The following is an 18,731-nucleotide window of genomic DNA, read 5'->3' as shown; positions in this document are numbered from 1 at the left end:
TTCTCTGCTTTTTCTTTATTCCTGTCATTCTGGTTTCCTTTCTATCTTTGAGATTTATTGGATTCTAACATTCTCTTTCCAAGATTCTTACAATTTTTTTCTCTCACTAATTTAAAATTTTTCTTTTTTTTTCCTATTCCTTTTTTCCTTTCCAGGGGGCTATTTATTTTAATTTTGTGTTTAAAGAGGAGATATGTAAGTTTATGAGCTTTGATACAGTGTTTTTGTATTTTTATGATTAATGATGTTATATATATATATATATAAGATCTAGACTTGGAGACATGATGTTTCTCTTGGTTCAGTGTTACAGAGTTCATGCCAGGCTTTCACTTTTCTAGCTTGCAGGTGACTTGTTTTGCTAACAATATTACAAAAAAACAAAAGCAAAAAAACATAAAATATCAAAAATTTTTAATATCTCCTCCCAACTCCATAGCTCAAATGATTCATGACATGCAATCAATGAGCCAGAATTTTCCAAAATTGACTCTCATGTATCTCTGAGACAGTCATAGATACTATTTTTCAACAGAAGATCCTTAAGATTCAATAGGGAGATAATGCGTTCAAGTTTGATTAAAGAAAGCCCAGTACTGACTGGGAGCTTCATAGTTTGACTGTAATGTGATTTGTTCCTTTGTCTAGGTAAAAGAAAAAGTGGAAAAGTAGTAAGAAATAATTGTAGAGAAAATGTTGAGTAATAACTTTCTTATGTTTCACCACAGTTGAAGGAATACATTTAAGAACATGTATTTTTAAATACAGGATGAAATGAAATACATTAATTTAGTTGTTGAAGTGTGGTATGTTTTTAGTGAGAGAGAATTAAATTGAGTGAAATTTTCTGCAATTCACTAGGTCCATAGCTTTTATTCTAGCTTTGTAGGAAAAAAAATTCCCAGCTAGTGTACAAAACCAGTATGTAATGCTCATATTGTTACCATATTATTATAGATATTGTTCATATCTATAGTTGTTAATACAGTGACTGTTGAATAGAATGGTAGGGAAGAAAAGTAGGAGCTCAGACTTATATGTCAGCAGAACTCCAAATAGTTATGTTACTTTAGATTTGTCCAGTCTTGATTTTTTTGCTTTTTATCTCTTTAGTGTCTTTATAAACAAAAATGTTAAGTTCCATGAGGAGGCATCAGTACACATTCAAAGCCGTAAAGTGGGAAGAAGTAGTTTAATAATTATTTCAAAACTTTTGGAGTGAATTGTAGCATTGTAAGTTTGTGGTTTCATGACCCATACTGAATGCTGACTTTACTTTGAAAGATCCTGTAAAAGAAAACATTTTCGTCAGCAAATATTTCTCATGCTGAGCAGTAAATTGTGACTTGCCACAATATATAGCACTGAGAGCAGCTTCATGTGAAATAGCCTGTTCTGATTCAAAAATAAAATAATCTTACATTCTGTTATGTTTTGTGCATATAGTGAGTTACTGCTGGGTATCATGCATGCTATCAATTTGCATTTTGCCTAAGTGGCTGCAATTTAAATTTTTCATACAGACAAGTCTCAAGATGTTACTGTATGTGATGCAAAGACCAGGTAAGTATTCGTAGTTTCTTAGATTCCATAGATTAGGTTGGAAAAGATTCCATAGATTAGGTTGGAAAGGACCTACAAGATCATCTAGTCCAACCATCCTCCTATCACCATCCCTACCCACTGAACTACTAAATCAAATCCCTTAGCACCTCATCTAAATAGTTCTTGAGTAGTGCTAGGGATGGTGCCTCAACCACCTCCCTAGGCAGGCCATTCCAGTGCCTGACCACTCTTTCAAAAAAAAATTTCCTCAAAAAATAGTTTCTTTGCAGCTTTTCTTAATTTTTTTCATAAAATTTAACAATAATGATTTAATCATTCTTAACTCCTTGATATTTATTGCAAGAATATTAATTCTAATAATCTTTCTTGGAGTTAATGTAGCTGTGATAGTAGCTGTGATAGAACTTCAGTAGATTTTCTATCACTGGTTTTCAGAATAATTACCAGCCCCATTACCTTGAAGCTTTTCCTTTTAGTACTACTTTGTTAGGTAGGACTTGGTTTTGTAGCTCTTACTTGAACAAAACTAATGAGTAAGTAGGGTAGCTGTTTTCATATTGTCCCCACTTAAGCCAAAAGTGGCAGAAAAAGACCCAGTAAAAGCAGGGAACACACATTTGGTATCAATTATGAATGACTCCAGTTGCTGGTATTAACTCCCCAAAGAATGTACTACCCTTCAGATGCTTTAGTCACTTGTATCTATACTGAAGATGAAGATGAGTATAGACAAAGTGAAACAATTTATCTCACAGAGAAGGATTATTAATTGAGGTTGTGCAATCTATTTTTTTTTTCCACACAAAGAAAACCTGATTGCACTTAAAATTCCACTACAAGCAAAAGATGTAAAGTTATTAAATAAAAGGTTACCAATCAGTCCTTCAAATCTCCATGGAACAGCAACAAAAGTCTAAACACCATAGTAAGTGTTTTATTTATTCAGAGACTGTCCACTGACCTTCTTAACAAAATGGAAGCACGTAGGTATTGATTACTGCTCTAAGAAAAATGCCTTAAAATTCCTTTTATAATTTCAACTTTCGTTGCCCTGATTTGCATTAAATATATTATGAATGGATAGTGTTTCACCTTGGAAAGTGATTTTTTTATTGCATTATTCTGACAGAGCTTTTTAGCTTCTTAACAAAGTTATTTTAATCTGCATTTATAGTGCCAAGGTCTGTCCATTATTTCATAAAATAAGCAGTGTCTCTAAGTGTCTTTGTCACATTACCAGGATCTGTACCACATCATAGATCTTTACAAAGAGGTTTGAACTGGTACATTGTGGGATGAGTTGTGTATAATGGAGTGTGAACTATTCCTTCAGTGACCTTTTTGCACACAGTAACTCATCCTCTGAGACAGAACAAGGAATTTTTTTTTTTAAGTGACCAGTATTAAGGTCCTTATCTTACTGGTCTCTAGCAAGTGCATTTTAGATGTAGTTAACAAGGCTGGTCGAATGGAAAATTAAAGTTGTGTTTATTCTGAACTGTAGAAGTATATTTTGAAATGTGAGACCAGTATTATCATGTCCTATAAGGAATGTTGACTATTTTCATGATTTCTGACAAATCGTGTTTAATTTTTTTCTATAAATAAATTTTCACTTTAGGGTAAAGATCATATCCTATAGCTACTTCAGAAAACAAAATCAGGACAAACTAATATGATCCTGAATTAATAAGACTGAGAAACTAGCTGCAAACTGAAGAGGAATAGGGCAAAAAATTGGAAAACTCAGGGAAGGCACCAAGATCCTATTAGTAACATCAGATCTTAGGAGATTCATATATGCCTAAATCAGAGCTTTGAAAAAAAAAAAAGTGTAATTCTGCCAAAATCCAATTTTCATTCCAAAAATGTCTGATTTAAAAGTTCCCAAGCACTCTCAAGTCCAGTAGAGTGTGGAACCTCAAATAGTAAGTTCTGAACAGCAGAAGTATGTTTGTTTTACAGAAGAGTACAATGGGCTTTTATTTAGCCAGGTGTGTATCATTATTAAACTTTTTTCTACAGAAAAATATTCTAGTAAACAGCAAAAACTCAGGACCCTATTCTGCGTTTCCTTACTCTGGTATAGACACATGTAATTTTATTGAGGCTTATTCTAAAACAACTAGAAGTAAAGCAGCTGTTTGCAGTGTGTTTTCTGAGGTGATTTACAAATAAGAGAGTATATTGATTCTCTGTAGGTTAATTTTGTCTTCCAGGTAAGATGACTTCTAGAAGTATGCATTAATCAAAGATCTATTATAACTGTAAAATTATTATACATTTACTGTACTTTTCTGACAATTTGATGAGTCTACATATGCTTACAATTTTGGAAGAATTTTAAAACTGTTGCATTAGTAAGTCATCAGTGTATGTGAAGTCTGTTAGAGCTATATGTGTGTCTCCCTGACTAGAGATAACAAAGGTTATCAAGCCCAGGTGACCACTACTCAGGTACATCTCAAAGAACTGCACAGCCACATCTTACATTTTACAATCTCTGTATTCTGACCAATATGTTGAAAAAGCGAAACCCTAAAGAGCAAAAATAAATATCTTTGATTATTTTAACTTCAAAATCCAGAACATAACTAATTAACTCAAAGTATGGTTAAAATAAGAAGTTTCTGTATGACTGACAAATACACTGGGAGCTCCACTGGAAGCCAGTGTTGCAGTATTTCTAGGAGATGGAGACCCTTCTTGTGTGAATGGAGTAAGACCATATCCTATGCCGAGATAGAGAAGGGGGGAGGGCACAGAAAAATGAGAGGAGCACTCTGTCAAGAATATCTAAGAATACTGAGGAAACTGTGAAAGGAACATGCAGGCTGGTATTTAAATTGCAAAAATCACTTGGGAAAGTTTTTGGAGGGGCATGGAATGTCAGGAGTCTATTTAGCTGGCCTGGACAGACTTAAAATTTCTGGTAAAGATGGAGGAGCAAGGGACAGAGGAGCTGATTCTTTTGCTATTTGAATTCTTTAAAAAGAAAGTAGCTGTAGCTCACTGAGACTCAGTTTCCCTATTTATAAGGAAGATTTTAATAATTTCTGCCAACTTAATTAAATATTTTGAAAATATGAACGAAGATAGCTCTGAAAGAGCTAGATACTCTTGTGAATTATGAGCTCAGCTAAAATATTTTTGTGCATAATAATTAATTTTAAACTCTTATTATGCTGTGTGTTTCGTCGTTAGAAAAAACATGTCATACTACTTTCATAAATCAAGTTCTGTTTGGATTTTCTAAAAGCTCTAGTTAAAGTGACGACAGTTTGTGTGTTCTGCAGATGTATATGATCATAACATTTACTGGTGATATAAGCTTGGCTTTGATTCTCTGCATTAACTTTATCAATGCAAGATAACAAATGACTGAATGTAACTGAAAGCCCTGCTAGGAGGGTAGCATGGTGTGTCTGTCTTTTGGTTGACCTCATAAACAAATCAGCATTTGTCCCTGGTCGAAGCATTCACTGAGGCTGCTAATCATTGCAAATGACATATTGTACTTTAATTCCTTTCCCAGATGATCCATTAAACTAAGGTGTAACTCACTGTCACACCATCCCTGGATAGCAAAGCAGTTTCAAGAATGTATTTTCCATTACTTGAATGCCGCATCACCACATGTGGCAGTTTAATATACCTACCAGTACCATTGGTAGGAACTTGCTTATTCGTTCATACAGACGAGATCTCTTGCTTTACAAGGGAGAATAGAACACTTGATTCTTCCTTTTTTCTTTTTTTTTCTTGGCGATCCCGGAGGCATGTATCCAGGAGACAGTGATCAGCAGAGGCACCTCTGGGGCTGTGCCGGCGGGTGGCTGCTGAGCACTTAGGAGCTCTAGGGAGAGCCCCAAGCCCTATTCTCTCGGTGCCAGAACCATTAGATAAATGGCAGCCGGCCAGGAGTCGGGGGACTGCAACCTTCCCACTCTGCCTTCCACACAGTGACCTGGGATAAACCCCACAAAGGGAACATCATGTTTTTCCCTGCTTCTTAAGGCTGCTTTTGCCTACTCAGAATGTTTCTGGACACTGCCTGAACTTCCTTTGCAATACTTAATTTTATAAAAGAATGAAGCAGAGTAGTTCTCCTTGAGGTTTCTTAGGCTGTAAGTAAGCTGATTCCTCTCAATAATGAATTAGGAATAATTTTAACAAGACATAGCAGGAAGGAGTTAAGCAAATTAGGAGTATTCCCAAGATTTTACTTCTGTTCAACTATAATTAAAATCAAAAAAGAGTGTAAAAAGAGTTTGGGAATATCATACAATGTAGTTCTGAAAAATCCCAGGAGAAAGTTACAAATGCCTCCAGCAAACAAAATAAATAGAAACATTAGTCAGTCTCAAGCCTCATTTCCTCAATGATGGGAGGTAACAATGTCATAAATCACTGGTTACCTTAAATCATATGATCATTTTTGCCACGGGCCTTTGGTAATCTTTACATTTACCATCATGGGAATATTTGATGAATAAATATTTACTAAACCAACACACTATTTCAGCACAGCATACTTTTATGTAAACTGTGCTGAAAAATAACCTGGGTATGGTAGGGACTCTCACCTCAGTATCATTTCTTACCAGATTTATGGAATAATTAATAAATGATGTGTAAGCAAATACACCTCCTAATAAAATAGCAAGACATTCATTACAATGACTGAAAGCTCTGTTCGATACTTTGAATTGAGAATAACTCCTGATGTTTGTATATCCTCCAGCATTTAATTCTGGAACTGACAAGTCCACTGAATATGTGTATCAGCCAGCTCTTTTCTCACTTTGCATAACACTGGGTATTTTGGTCAGGGTAAGTGACAGTAACTTGACTAGAGTCAAGAATGCACTTGGCAAGACTTGTGGTTATTTCGATTTGATACTAATATGCTGCTTAATACTCTTTCAATGTTAACATAAATATCTGCAATTCTTTATATAAGAAAAGGTGCCTTCATAAATCTCAAAGAACTTGCTCATAGATGAATTTATACTCAGTTTTTCATTGAAAGAAAAACAACCACAATAGCAATGTCAGGTTTATGTGAATGAGGAGTTTTAGGCTGAAGTCATAGCGATAATTACTGGCAATTTTTGTAGATTTATTTTATGTCAAATATTTCACATTTATATTCTATGCCCACTTGCCAACGCAAACATAAGCAGACCAATTCCCAGGATGGAAAATCTGCTATTCTATGGAAAACAGTTCTGATTGCTATGTGAATAACCTAAATACTAGAATGAGGAAATATTTGGCTTTCTGTGAATTTGGAGCTTAAAATGTGATTACCTTTTAAAATGTGATTTGCTAGTGATGGGAATTTCTCACAGTTTGACTCCAGGGTTAGTATATTAGCTTTGATTTGTTGCTGCTAGATCTGGGGAAACAGAAGAGGCAGATGGCATACTTGTGAGGGGCACTTCTGCACCCATACCCCACAGTACTGCCCCAAAGCTGCCTGCTTCCCAAAGTTTGATGAGGCCTTGTTGGTGGATAAACTGGTGCATTTGTAGCCCTTGGTGGGGACCAATTTAGGCACCAAACCCTGCAACTCAGCCGCAGCTCTGCCTCCCATTCTGCTGGCTACTAGACCAACAACATTTGAGCTTTTGGCCACTCTTTAAGTAATATTAATCGGAAGGTCTATTGTTAAGGACATTGGTGAATAAAGTATGTCCATAAATATTGCTAGAAAAAAAAAAAGAATAAATTGTTGATAGGTTAAGACCAGAATTTTTTTTTGTTTGTTTGTTTTTGAGATTGTTTCTTCACCTGGAACTGTGTGACTCACAGTCTGGACTAACATAAGAGAAAAAAAATGAGATTTTGTTCTTTTGTATGATATTACAGAGTATATTTGGGGGCATTCCACTAATATTTATTCAGGCTCGTCTTAGCATGACCTCTAGATGGGGAATTTCTGTGATATTGTTGATTACTGCAGGGACCAAAATTATGTCCCTTAAAAAGGATCGTTATTATAGGTGTTTGCATGATTTCTATTGCTAAAAGTATGCCAGTGTCATGGGAAGACTTGTAATTTGCAAATATTTCTTTAATTCTACATTAAAACTCATGAGAAACAGAACATCCTGAATTGTAAATAGGTTAGAATTTTTTCAAAATTACAATGAAAAAACATAAGTGAATTTCTTTCCATTTAACATTGTGAAGTGTGTGATTTTTGTATCAATGGATAATGTTTAAATGAGGAGAATGAAATGGCATTCGAAAACGAAACAGAGCTGATTCTGTGTTTCTAAAGCATTAATGAATGTGAAAAAAAATAAAAATAAAAAGAACACTTTATAATACCAGCATTCATGATTTGTGAGAAAGTGGATAAAATCTTTTAGAAGGTATTTAGAAATGAAATACCAGATTGCCTGTGGCAAATTCTGGGAATTAGCTTTTTCACATGGAATGAGAATATGACCTTAAGATTTGGTAGTCCATATTTTATTGGTCTATTAATACATGCCTCAGGTATGTTTTGAGGTAGGTGGCCACAGGCTATTAATTGAGATACTTTACAGTATCTCAATTTCAGGCCTATATAGGTCTGAAATACCAAAAGCTATTCTTTGATAAATCACAGAAAATCGATCACAAAAATTCCATTTTAGGAATATGGAATATAAAATAAAATATAAATAAATAACAAGTAAAAGATGTACAAGCAGGACTATCTGCTTTCTTTTATCTGAAGTATTAGAAAGGACTTCAATAAAGTGGGAATTGATCAAACGCTATAAGCAATGCAAAAAAGGAAATAGAAGATAGAAAAACCTAATAGGTGAGATAAAACTAGCAATTTTTGTGACTTTTCCCATTTCCTGAGATAATGACAATCATTAATTAAAAGCCTTTAACTAGTTCTATCAAATAATCTTCGAAATTTGGGGTTGTTATTTCCTGAATACCTTGCTGGTTTAGTTTAACAGCAGTCTAGAAAATGAGCAGTTTAGAACAACTTCAGAAGTTCAGCAACTTTTTTTTTTTTTATCTTGAGATTCAAGCTGGGCTTAAGTTTTATTAAGTTTTACAATGTAATCATTATATTATTCATTCCTATTGAAAATGTTATGGATATTGTCTGTTTGTTTTGGTCTAGAAAGCAATATTGCAAAGCTACCATACAGGTCCACGTAATTTCGGAGTTTAACAATTGTACCTCAGAACACAGAATTGTAATTTATAGTAACAGCTAATCATGGTACTATTGAAAAGCAGTTAGGAAGGAAGAGTCATGTTACATTGAAAAGCAACTAGAGCATTCAAGCAATGTGAGGACAATCTCCCAGGCCCAACAATCGCACTTGAGAGGCAGCGCTGGCTGAGGAAGTACTTCAATTTTTTTTTATTTATTTTTTTGCCAGACGGCATTCACTGTTAACCCTGACATCCATGAGTGACTGACAGATCCAAATCTGCCTTGGTATCAGGTTTTCATTTTCCTTTTTTGTTCTTCTACTCAAAATTTCTAGCTTAGAAAATTCATTTTTGCACATTTCACCTTAGCTGGAGTTCAGAGGTTTTGTTTTCTTTCCATACAAACAAGAAGCTACTTTATTCTTTTTGCCCTAATGTCTTTTTCATGTGAAATTTAAATAAGATGATTGTTCTACTTGCAAATATTGTGGCTGACAGGACCATTCTAAAGTTCAAAGAATACCTGTAAGTCATTTTTAAGAGTAAATTCTTTTCAAGTTATGGAAGAGTGTTGTTCTCAGGAGAGAAGAACAAGGAGAAGGACTCAGAGGTTCAGGGTGATGGGTCTGGAAAATGAAAGAACAGTGAAACTAGTGTGTTTGGCAGTAAATAAGATGATTTATAAATGATGTAGTAAGTATGTAGCAAAGCATAAGAGGAGGAGTGAATTAGAAGAAGTTACCGGAGGAGAAGAGGATTAATAGAGCAGAATCCCTAGCAGAATAAAAAAAGGAAAACATAATTGTGCAGATTAAGGTGTGAAAGAGCTCTTAACAAAGTGCCAAACGCTGAAGATGTTCTGGTAAGCTGTGATCCTTTGACCAGCCGAGTTGCCCTTGCTTCAATCAGAGTCTGCAAGTGTAAAACCTGGAACAAGAACAACAAAGGTGTTTGAAAATCCTCTGGAAACTCCAACCTCTGAGGAGAGTGTCAGTCCACAGTAGCCGTAATTTGCACTGGAGAGAACCGTTTTTCAAATGCATCCTTTGTTTCCATTCCCATATAGCCCTATGCTGTACATACCTTCTAGGGCTTCTTTGTTTTACTTTCTAATCACCATTTCAATCATCTTTTGTCTTCTAAATGTATTGTGGCTTATACTTTCTTCAAGTTAATTCTTTTCTGTAGACCTCGTAAGTAGTATAACGTCTAAAGTGTCTCGACCTACTTTCTTATTATTTTCTCTATTCATATCGGTGTGCGCATTTTAATGCCACTTAGTATCTTATTGAGAACTCATTTATATACTGTGTATTTCTCCTTCCAAACCATTAAGGAAAAAGTTAATTAGGACTGGAAACATCACTTATTTTTGCAGCTCCAAACTGAGCACTTCTTCCGATCCATCATACTTTCCTTATAGCTTTTTGCTTAGTTCTTTAGCTCATTTAAAATTCATGTAAATCTTTCAACCAAGATAATTTTGATTAATTTTCAGTGTGGAATTTTATATAACACTGCATTAAATGATTTACATTATGGTTGCAGTGTTTCCTTCATTCACTAATTTCAAATATTTTTCTTTTCCAAGAATTGGGTTTGTCTAGCAAATGTTTACCTTTCATACTTCCAGTTTATGTAAGTTCATTTTCATTTTTTTTTTTCCTGTCCTTCCCAGTAACCCTTATTTTAATTTCATTACCTTCCTTTGGTGAAGCTGATGCATGAATTTACCAAATAATTTAGTAATGGTTCCTGAAACTAAATATTTTTGGTTTCTATTCTCTCTAAGTCCTAAAGAGATGACAGTTCATCTTCATTATTCCTGTTGCTTTCCAGATCTTGAAACCTAATCTAAAATAATTCACTGTTTTATTGAGGTTCTCTGACATTGCAATTATTTTTGTCTTTTAAACACTTAGTAATTATTACAGATTTATTTATTTATTGTCTGAAGAAAAAGTTCACATTGGGTTTAAAGACTGCAGTCTTTTTTTCAGTTTAGAGAAATTCAGACTCGAACTGATAAATTTGATTTAGCTTAAAGCTGTTTTATTACTTAAATAGTACTTGGTATATTACTTAAGTAGTACTTGGTTACTACTTAAAAAAAACATTTTATCAGAATTTTTATTCAGTTATCTTAATGGTGTAAAATGCCAATGCAGATTCTAATTATAGTGTCCCAAAGGTAATTGTAATCATTTAGCAGTGCAAATCTAATTTTTTTTCTCATATTTATATTTTAGCAGATTACTTCTCTTTTTAAATCTGTATATTGGAAATACTCAAAAGATAGATACTGCTAAAGTTTCATACAGTATTTGAGTTAAAACGATCACTAAATATCTGAGAAAAATATTAATTAAAGAATGAAATTCTTATTACTACATTTGTCAATTTCTAATGTACAAAATGTGATGTATGTGAAGGTTATATTTCAAGAGACTATGCGAGCTTGCATGAAGGACTCTGAGGCAAATCAGAGTATGAAAGTTATTATTAAGAGAAGAGATATTTCATTTTCCAAGTGATGTCTTTACACAGTGTCACAAATCCTTCTAATTGGAGGTATCATACTTTCCCCACACTCGAACTGATAGCTTACATTATATTCATTTTTAAGCAAAGATATTATTTCCTACTGCAGCCTTGCAATGTTTCTTCACCAGAAGATGTTATTCCTTGCATGGTTGCATTAGTAAATAGCTTTCTAATATCTTTATAATGTCAAAAAGATCATTTAGGAAGCGAAAAAATCAATTTATGACATGCAAAGAAGCTATACTTGAAATAATTACAAAGAAAAATAATTATTAAAAATCTAATGGTTTAGTTTCTCTGTGTTTCTTATTATTATCTTGAAACACAAACTATTAAATCAACAGAAGCCCCCTACTGATTTTTCCAAGTCTTTTACTAGCCTCTATGTGTTGAGTGACAATTGAATGTTGATTATACCCCAGCAAGAGAACATTTAAAATACGAAAACGTAAATGTAATGTGCTCATTGTTATCACCAAACAATAGATTTTATGCAGCTCACAGAGGCAGAACTACTGCAACTCAGTGTTAGTGGGGTGAATTGCACAGGCATGACATTAGCATAGCACAAGATAGCTTTATGGCTTTGAGCAAATCTTTTCTTCTTTCTTCAGTGGTCATTAATTATACTGAAGTGTTAAGCAAGTATGATTCAACTTGAATTATCTTGGAGCTTTCTAGTATCTTCCATTATCACCTTGATTTTAGTCAAGTTTGTTTATTGTTTTAACATGTATGGAAGTATGCTGGTGGAAAAACTGTCAGCACAGATGTATTTTTTAAAAGTAAGATCTGTGGTAGATTACTTAAGCACATTTTAAGCCCTTGATCTAGCCAAAGTGACGTTCAACAGCTGTTAGACTGCAGATGTTCTATATACATTTCCTGGGCAGTAGACATAAAGGTTGCTCTCCATTTCAAGCAAGAGGAACCATCTTCCTAATATCTTTTACGGTAAAGCTTATTACATTTCAGTATCTCCTCAGCGTAGCTCAAGGACACAAATTACAGCGAATTGTATGATCCAAAAAAAAACCTAATTAAGGACAGTTTGGCATCAGTTCATCTCTTATGGGATGGACTGATAAATATCTGTGTTGTTGCTCCTAGCAATTAAGGAGCTTCAGATTTACTGTCTTGTATGGATAACTCGATTCCTTTCTTTTTATTCAACACTGCATAGATATTTAGTATCCTGGATCCTTGTTTTACATTGGTATTGTCATTTAGGCAACTGCAGAGTTTGGTGTCAAATGCAACCAAATTACTAAGACAGATTTTTATACTGCTGGCTGACATTGTAAAGGAGGGGAGAATCTTTTCCTCTGCCTCATATTACCAGAAGAAATAAAGAAAACATGAGGAAAAGCAAACAAACAAACAAACAAGCAAAACAGCCAACTAAGATCATTAACAAAATGGTGCTTCGTATAACTGCTTTTCTGCACTGAGAAACTTAAGGTTACTCTGCTGTCCTGTAATCCTTAAGGTGGTTAATAAATAGGACAGCTCATTTTGTACAACATCAATCAGGAATACAAAGTGTAATTTTCCTTTTTCTGAGACTGTTACTAACGCTAATAGACTACTTATAAGAAATGATACCAGCTTAGACTCAATTACTTATGTCTGGAAGTGAGGCTGTGTTAATACAAGTATGAATTAAAAATCACTTGTACCGAAACAAGTTTTCATAATTAGATTGCAGTCATAAGCAAATAAATTAACTCTGGATCACCCTCATCCCCCAAAAATAGCTGATGCATGAGATGAAAATGCCCTGACAAGGCAGGTTGGATTATGGCCTGGGCATACTGATCTAGTGGGTGGCAGCCTTGCCCAAGGCAGAGCGTTAAAACTGGATGATCTTTAAGGTCCTTTTCAACCATAGCCATTCTTTGATTCTATGATAAAACTCAGGTGAGCTACAGAGGAGAAATGGTAGCAGAAACAGACTTCTCTTCAGCCCATGATGCTAGTGAGAGAGATAACTTTGGAGTAGAAATGCTGTGATAAAAATTGTATTAATCCACAGGTATTCCAGTAGATGGTCTTCAAAATCTTCTTTACAGGAAGTACTCCACTTTCTGGTAGATACTGACTGATATAACTGCTCAGGGTGAAATATCTTACTACACCAAAAGCTTATGTTGTTCTATTAACATGTTTAAAAATTATTAAAAAAAAAAAAAAAGAAAAGAAAAGAAAAACAACTTTTTTATTCCTTGCCCTTAATTTACTTGTGCTCATAACTCTTATGTAATGGATTTAATTATTTTGATACATAAAATACAAATAGTTGAGATCAATCCAGTTGCAGAGACCTTTTATAAAATTTGAATTTGTGATACAAAAGTTATATTAAGCTCCTTAAATTGAATGCCTGCTGTCCATGTAACCATAATCTAATCCATCTCAATAATTTAATTATGCTCAATTAACAAAATTCCCATCCAACCCTAACTTTATCCAAGATGCCACACAAACCATCAGTGATAGATGCAGTAATTCAAAACAGGTATGAAAATATCTTCTAATCATCATAGAGTAAAGGATGTAGATATAAAAGCTGCTGTCCGTAATATGAAGTGAAGGAAATTTATGTGATTTTCCTACCCATAAACATATTTCACTGCTTCACAGTTTCCCACTATAAACATTTGTTACACAATATTTTCATATGACATAAATCATTCACTAGCTATTAAAAGAAAATGTTCTACTCTCATCTCTGACAGACATTGCTGTTACTGTCAAACACCTTTCCGAAGACACAAATGCTGAAGATCTTTAAAATGTATATATAAACATAGATGAGACTTTGAAAAGCAGGTACATTTTTTTAGGATCCAAAAAGTTCTTTGGAGTTACACCAAGTACTTTGAAACAGTATCTGTTCAACTCGGTTCTTTAGAGTTGTTAGTACTGTTATGATGGATAATCATTTGTAATTTATTTTGTGCTGAGTGATGTGCACTGCAAAAGCGTGCTGCTAAAAAACGTGCTGCTAAAGCATAGTAAAATTCTGAAATATGAGTTATCATCTGATAAAGTTTGCCCAAATACACAGGAGTATTAGAAACTGGTCTTTATATGATTGCCACTTAGTGCACTCATTAAATGACATCTAAAATTATATAGTTAATACCTTTAAATACAAAGGACTGTAACACTTGCATTATTTCAGAAAATGATGCAAACAGGTATAGGTAACATATCTTGTAACAGTACCAACCCTGTGGGCAGTATCCTGCTTTGACCAGACAAAAGTGAGGTAGTGCAACACAAATGAGTACAGTGGGCAGTTAATCATCCAGTTAATCAACATTGCAGCTTGGTTATCCTGGCTTTAAACCATTTTGCCCTAAAAAAAAAATAATAATAATAATTAAAAAATAAATAAGCATGCATACACACAAAAATCAGCACACAAATACAGACCTGATCTCACTAAAAAGAAAAGAAAGGTTTTTCCTGTTGTACTGATGATAAATAACAGAACAAACCCATTCCTTAACGCAATATTTTTAGATTGCACATCTTCTAAGAGTTTATTAAAAGAAAGCAGTTAACAAGTTTTGAATTTTTTTAGTATTTTTAGTCAGTATTAACACTGTTTTAAAACTACACAATCTGCTGTTTTTAACTCTTCAATTCCCCTGTAATTACATTCAACAAAACTACATTTAAACTAACAGATTTTAATATTGCAAAGTATCAACCATTTCAGACATATCAATCATTTTGAGGGAAAGGTCATATATTACTCCTGATTATTTCAAAGAAACGATGATTATGCAAGTGACATGAGCTTTGCTTTAGAGTACAGACCAATGAATATTTGCATACAAACACGGTCATTCAAAAAGCACTATATAATCACATTAAACAGCTTATCCAGTTTGGATAGGGAAAGTTAATTTAAACTAAGGAACATTAAGCGCTTGTAAGTATCTAAAAGAGAGAATTGATCAGCAGACCCAAACACATTTCACAATTATCAATAACACATTGCTTTCTGAGGTTGAATGTTCTGGAAATTGAATAGCAATTTTATTAATTAGATACGGTTCCTCTTCACAGTTGTTGATTGTCCTTTACTTACAAAGAGTGAATGCTGTAGTTACAAAATAAATTAATCACACAAACGTCTCCATTTTATATATAATCAATTACTATGCCTACTTTTTGCCTTGGACCTACCACTTAATCTTCTTTATACTGTTCTAGTATTCTGTCTTGTTCTCAGATACCACATAATCAGTTTTCAGCATACATGTACAAATACTGCTTTCTTTAATCAAATTTTTTATGAGTACAAGTCCTCAGAAGATATTTCCAGTAATGAATGCTGCACTGCCAGTTAGATTAGTTTTGTACAGTATGTAATACACTGGGTTTACTGTGGCTAGAAAAGTAGTTGATATTCAGCTTGGATGTCTTATCTCATACATCAAACTATTGTCAACGGAAGAAGGTGGAGAAAAACATCAGAAAATCTTGAAATGCTTGCATAGTCACACATTTATGTCAATCAGTGTAATCCTGTGGATAAACTGGACAATAAGCATGTATACAATTTCTTCGCTCACTACTAATATCTATATTTTAGATAGTGGGACCTAAAGACAGATGATGCTACGTTGATTTTTAAGTCCCATCTGGATTCATTTGATTCCAGCTCCCACATGAACAATATCATTGTGTCTAACTTTTCTTTGTCCATTTTTTATAATTTGAATTTGTCCTGTCCTTTTAATATTAGTAGTCAATGTTAACACAGTGAGCTATAGGTATGGAAACCGAGCGTGGAACATTATCCGTTTTGTAAGCGTGTATGTCTGTTCCAGCTCTTTTAACTTTGACTCAACTTAGTATTTAACTATACAATTTGTTTTTACTGATTTAACTAAAAATAAATTTGCGTGTTACTATTTCTTGTTGATAAAAGCTATTTTTGCTTTGATATTTCCTGTGGAGTCATTAAAAAAATGCATATATGTCTCCATATACATATCCACTCTAGATAATATGCAGTATATAATTTTTTGGAATGCCTAATATCTCTGTTTTACTGAAGCGCTGTAGTTAACACTAGTAAAATTAAATCAGATTCTTCCTAAACAAACAATTATTTCCCATAAAGAGAGAGAGATTTCCTACCATTTGCAATCTCTGTTCAAGTGATGAATTCAATTTCTGCTTTGATGATCACTAGCAGTTTTAAATATGTCAAAATTTTGATAGAAGGAAAAGTAAAAACTAAAGAATCTACGAGGTAAGAGAGAAAGTAGGTAAAAATTTCAAATCCTGTCACAAATACTTTTCTGCCAGTACAAGATTTATAGAATTGCTCAGGTTGAAAAATAATATAAACTTGCCTAAACATAGAGAAGTCTACGTGAAAAGCAGTTCTTGTAATATTGATTTGAATGTTCTGAACACGGATTCTTTATTTTTTAACTGATATTTTAGTTAAAAAAATATTAAAATGATTATATTGCAGGAAAAATAATATTTTAAAATGAATATTTATGACACTTTTAATATTCATGATACTGAATTTAAATTATATTTAATATTGGAATATTAAATATATGAGAAGAGTGATGGAAAGTTTTCAGTTCTTTATGCATAGTTCCAAGTATAAAATTGATGTAAAATCAGTGTGATGATTGACATTTGCTGTAAATTTGTTCCACAGCTATCTTTCATCTTACGGGGTTGATAAACCTGAAAATACAGATGGAAAGCATGCAAATCATACTATATGCTGACTACCACTTCCACCAGTGGGAAATACTAAAAGGAAAAACTGCAAAAATAAGTAAATTAAGTTCTTTTGCAACCCATTAAAAATAACCACTCTAATTTTCTCTCCAAGGTCATTTCTGAATGCAATCTAATTAAAAAATGATAGGTCATGCAAATTGATAAAATGCTCTGTTTTCATTTCATGTAGGTTTTATTAAGAATAAATAACCAAAATAAAGGAAAATCATCATCTTTGTTACTACTCTCAGCAAAGAAAATTTTGGGGTCTTTTCTTATATCACAGAATTACATAATCAATACTTTTCTGCTTCCTATTCTGCAATTATTTTTTAGCTAAACAAAGATCTTTTCTATCAAAATAGCATCTTTCAGGATAATTACATATTATTAAAAAGAAGTTGAAATAAAAAACAAACTGCATATTTAATAAAGTAGGGAATAAATGCTTTAATGATGATTTTCATTTTTCATGTACATTTTAGCTAGAATAATCCCAAAGTACTTTAAACTGTGCTTTCTAACATACTGGGATTTGCACACTAATGCATTGATTATGATTCTATAACTGAAAACTAGAATATATCCTCTTCTTTATGTATTAATTATACTATGTGTCCTCCCTAATCTTAGAGAATTTATTCATAGACTAGAAAATGAGATAATGTATGCCGAGTGGATTTTTCTAAAATTTTGTGTGAACCTCAGCCTTTTCCATTGTTGCCATTAACGGGCTATTTTTAAAAATGTTAATTAATGTGTTATTCAAATGATTATTAGATTTCTTTATGCTTTCATTTAGGATAGGACAGTTCTTCAAAGCATTTTTAAGCACGTGACCTTGTAAAATCAGAAGATGCTTTTTTGCTCTAATTTACTGTTGCAATATTATAAATTTGACTGACTCGTTGGGGAAATTTCTTATTGTTTGAGTGCAATGATTAAAAGAACATTTACCATTAGAAAGATGTTTCTAACATCCAACTTAAATGTACTTTGCTGTGGTTCAACTCCATTACTTACTGTCTTATTCACTAAAAATTGAACCATTTATTCCAGTGCTTTTTGTGCAATGGCTTTTGTATGTCTGAGGGCCATTATGTACATCCCTTAAGCAAGTTATTTCAGCTGTTCATAAGAACTTAGTTTTTGTTGTCGATTCTCTCTCTCTCTCTCTTTTTTTTTTTTTTTTTTGCTATTTCTTCAGGCAGTCTACATAATACCCCAGCAAGGGTTTTTTCTTTCTGAGTGCAACTAGAGGAGTACCTTGAGCATCCCACAGATAATGTTTCAGTTAGCAACTCTGCTAAAAATTTCATTGATTGATTTGGTTTGGTTTGGTTCAGTAGAACCATACATTAAAATCTCTGTCCAGTCCCAAAAGGTGGTAAGAAGTAGAGGTAAGAAATATATTAAAATGGACAGTGGGAAGAGGAGAAATCCTCTGGAAACTTAAATAAATAACTTTGCTTTAAAAGAAGGCAAACAAGTTACCTATCACTTCTCTTACAAAATCAACTTGTATTCACTTTACATATGTTCCTATTTTGAAATCCTAAGTATGAGACAGTTTTTGATAATGGCATGTGGTAAATGGACAGTGATAAATCATAAACCTCAGGTCTTTTCTGTATGATTTCTTACTTAATTTTCTCAATTCCTTCTGAAGTTTA

The sequence above is a fragment of the Cyrtonyx montezumae genome, unplaced genomic scaffold (genome assembly GCF_038088225.1).
Source record: "Cyrtonyx montezumae isolate F1298 unplaced genomic scaffold, pur_monq_1.0 scaffold_1, whole genome shotgun sequence".
Lineage (NCBI taxonomy): Eukaryota > Metazoa > Chordata > Aves > Galliformes > Odontophoridae > Cyrtonyx > Cyrtonyx montezumae.
This window is presented reverse-complemented; position numbering follows the sequence as displayed.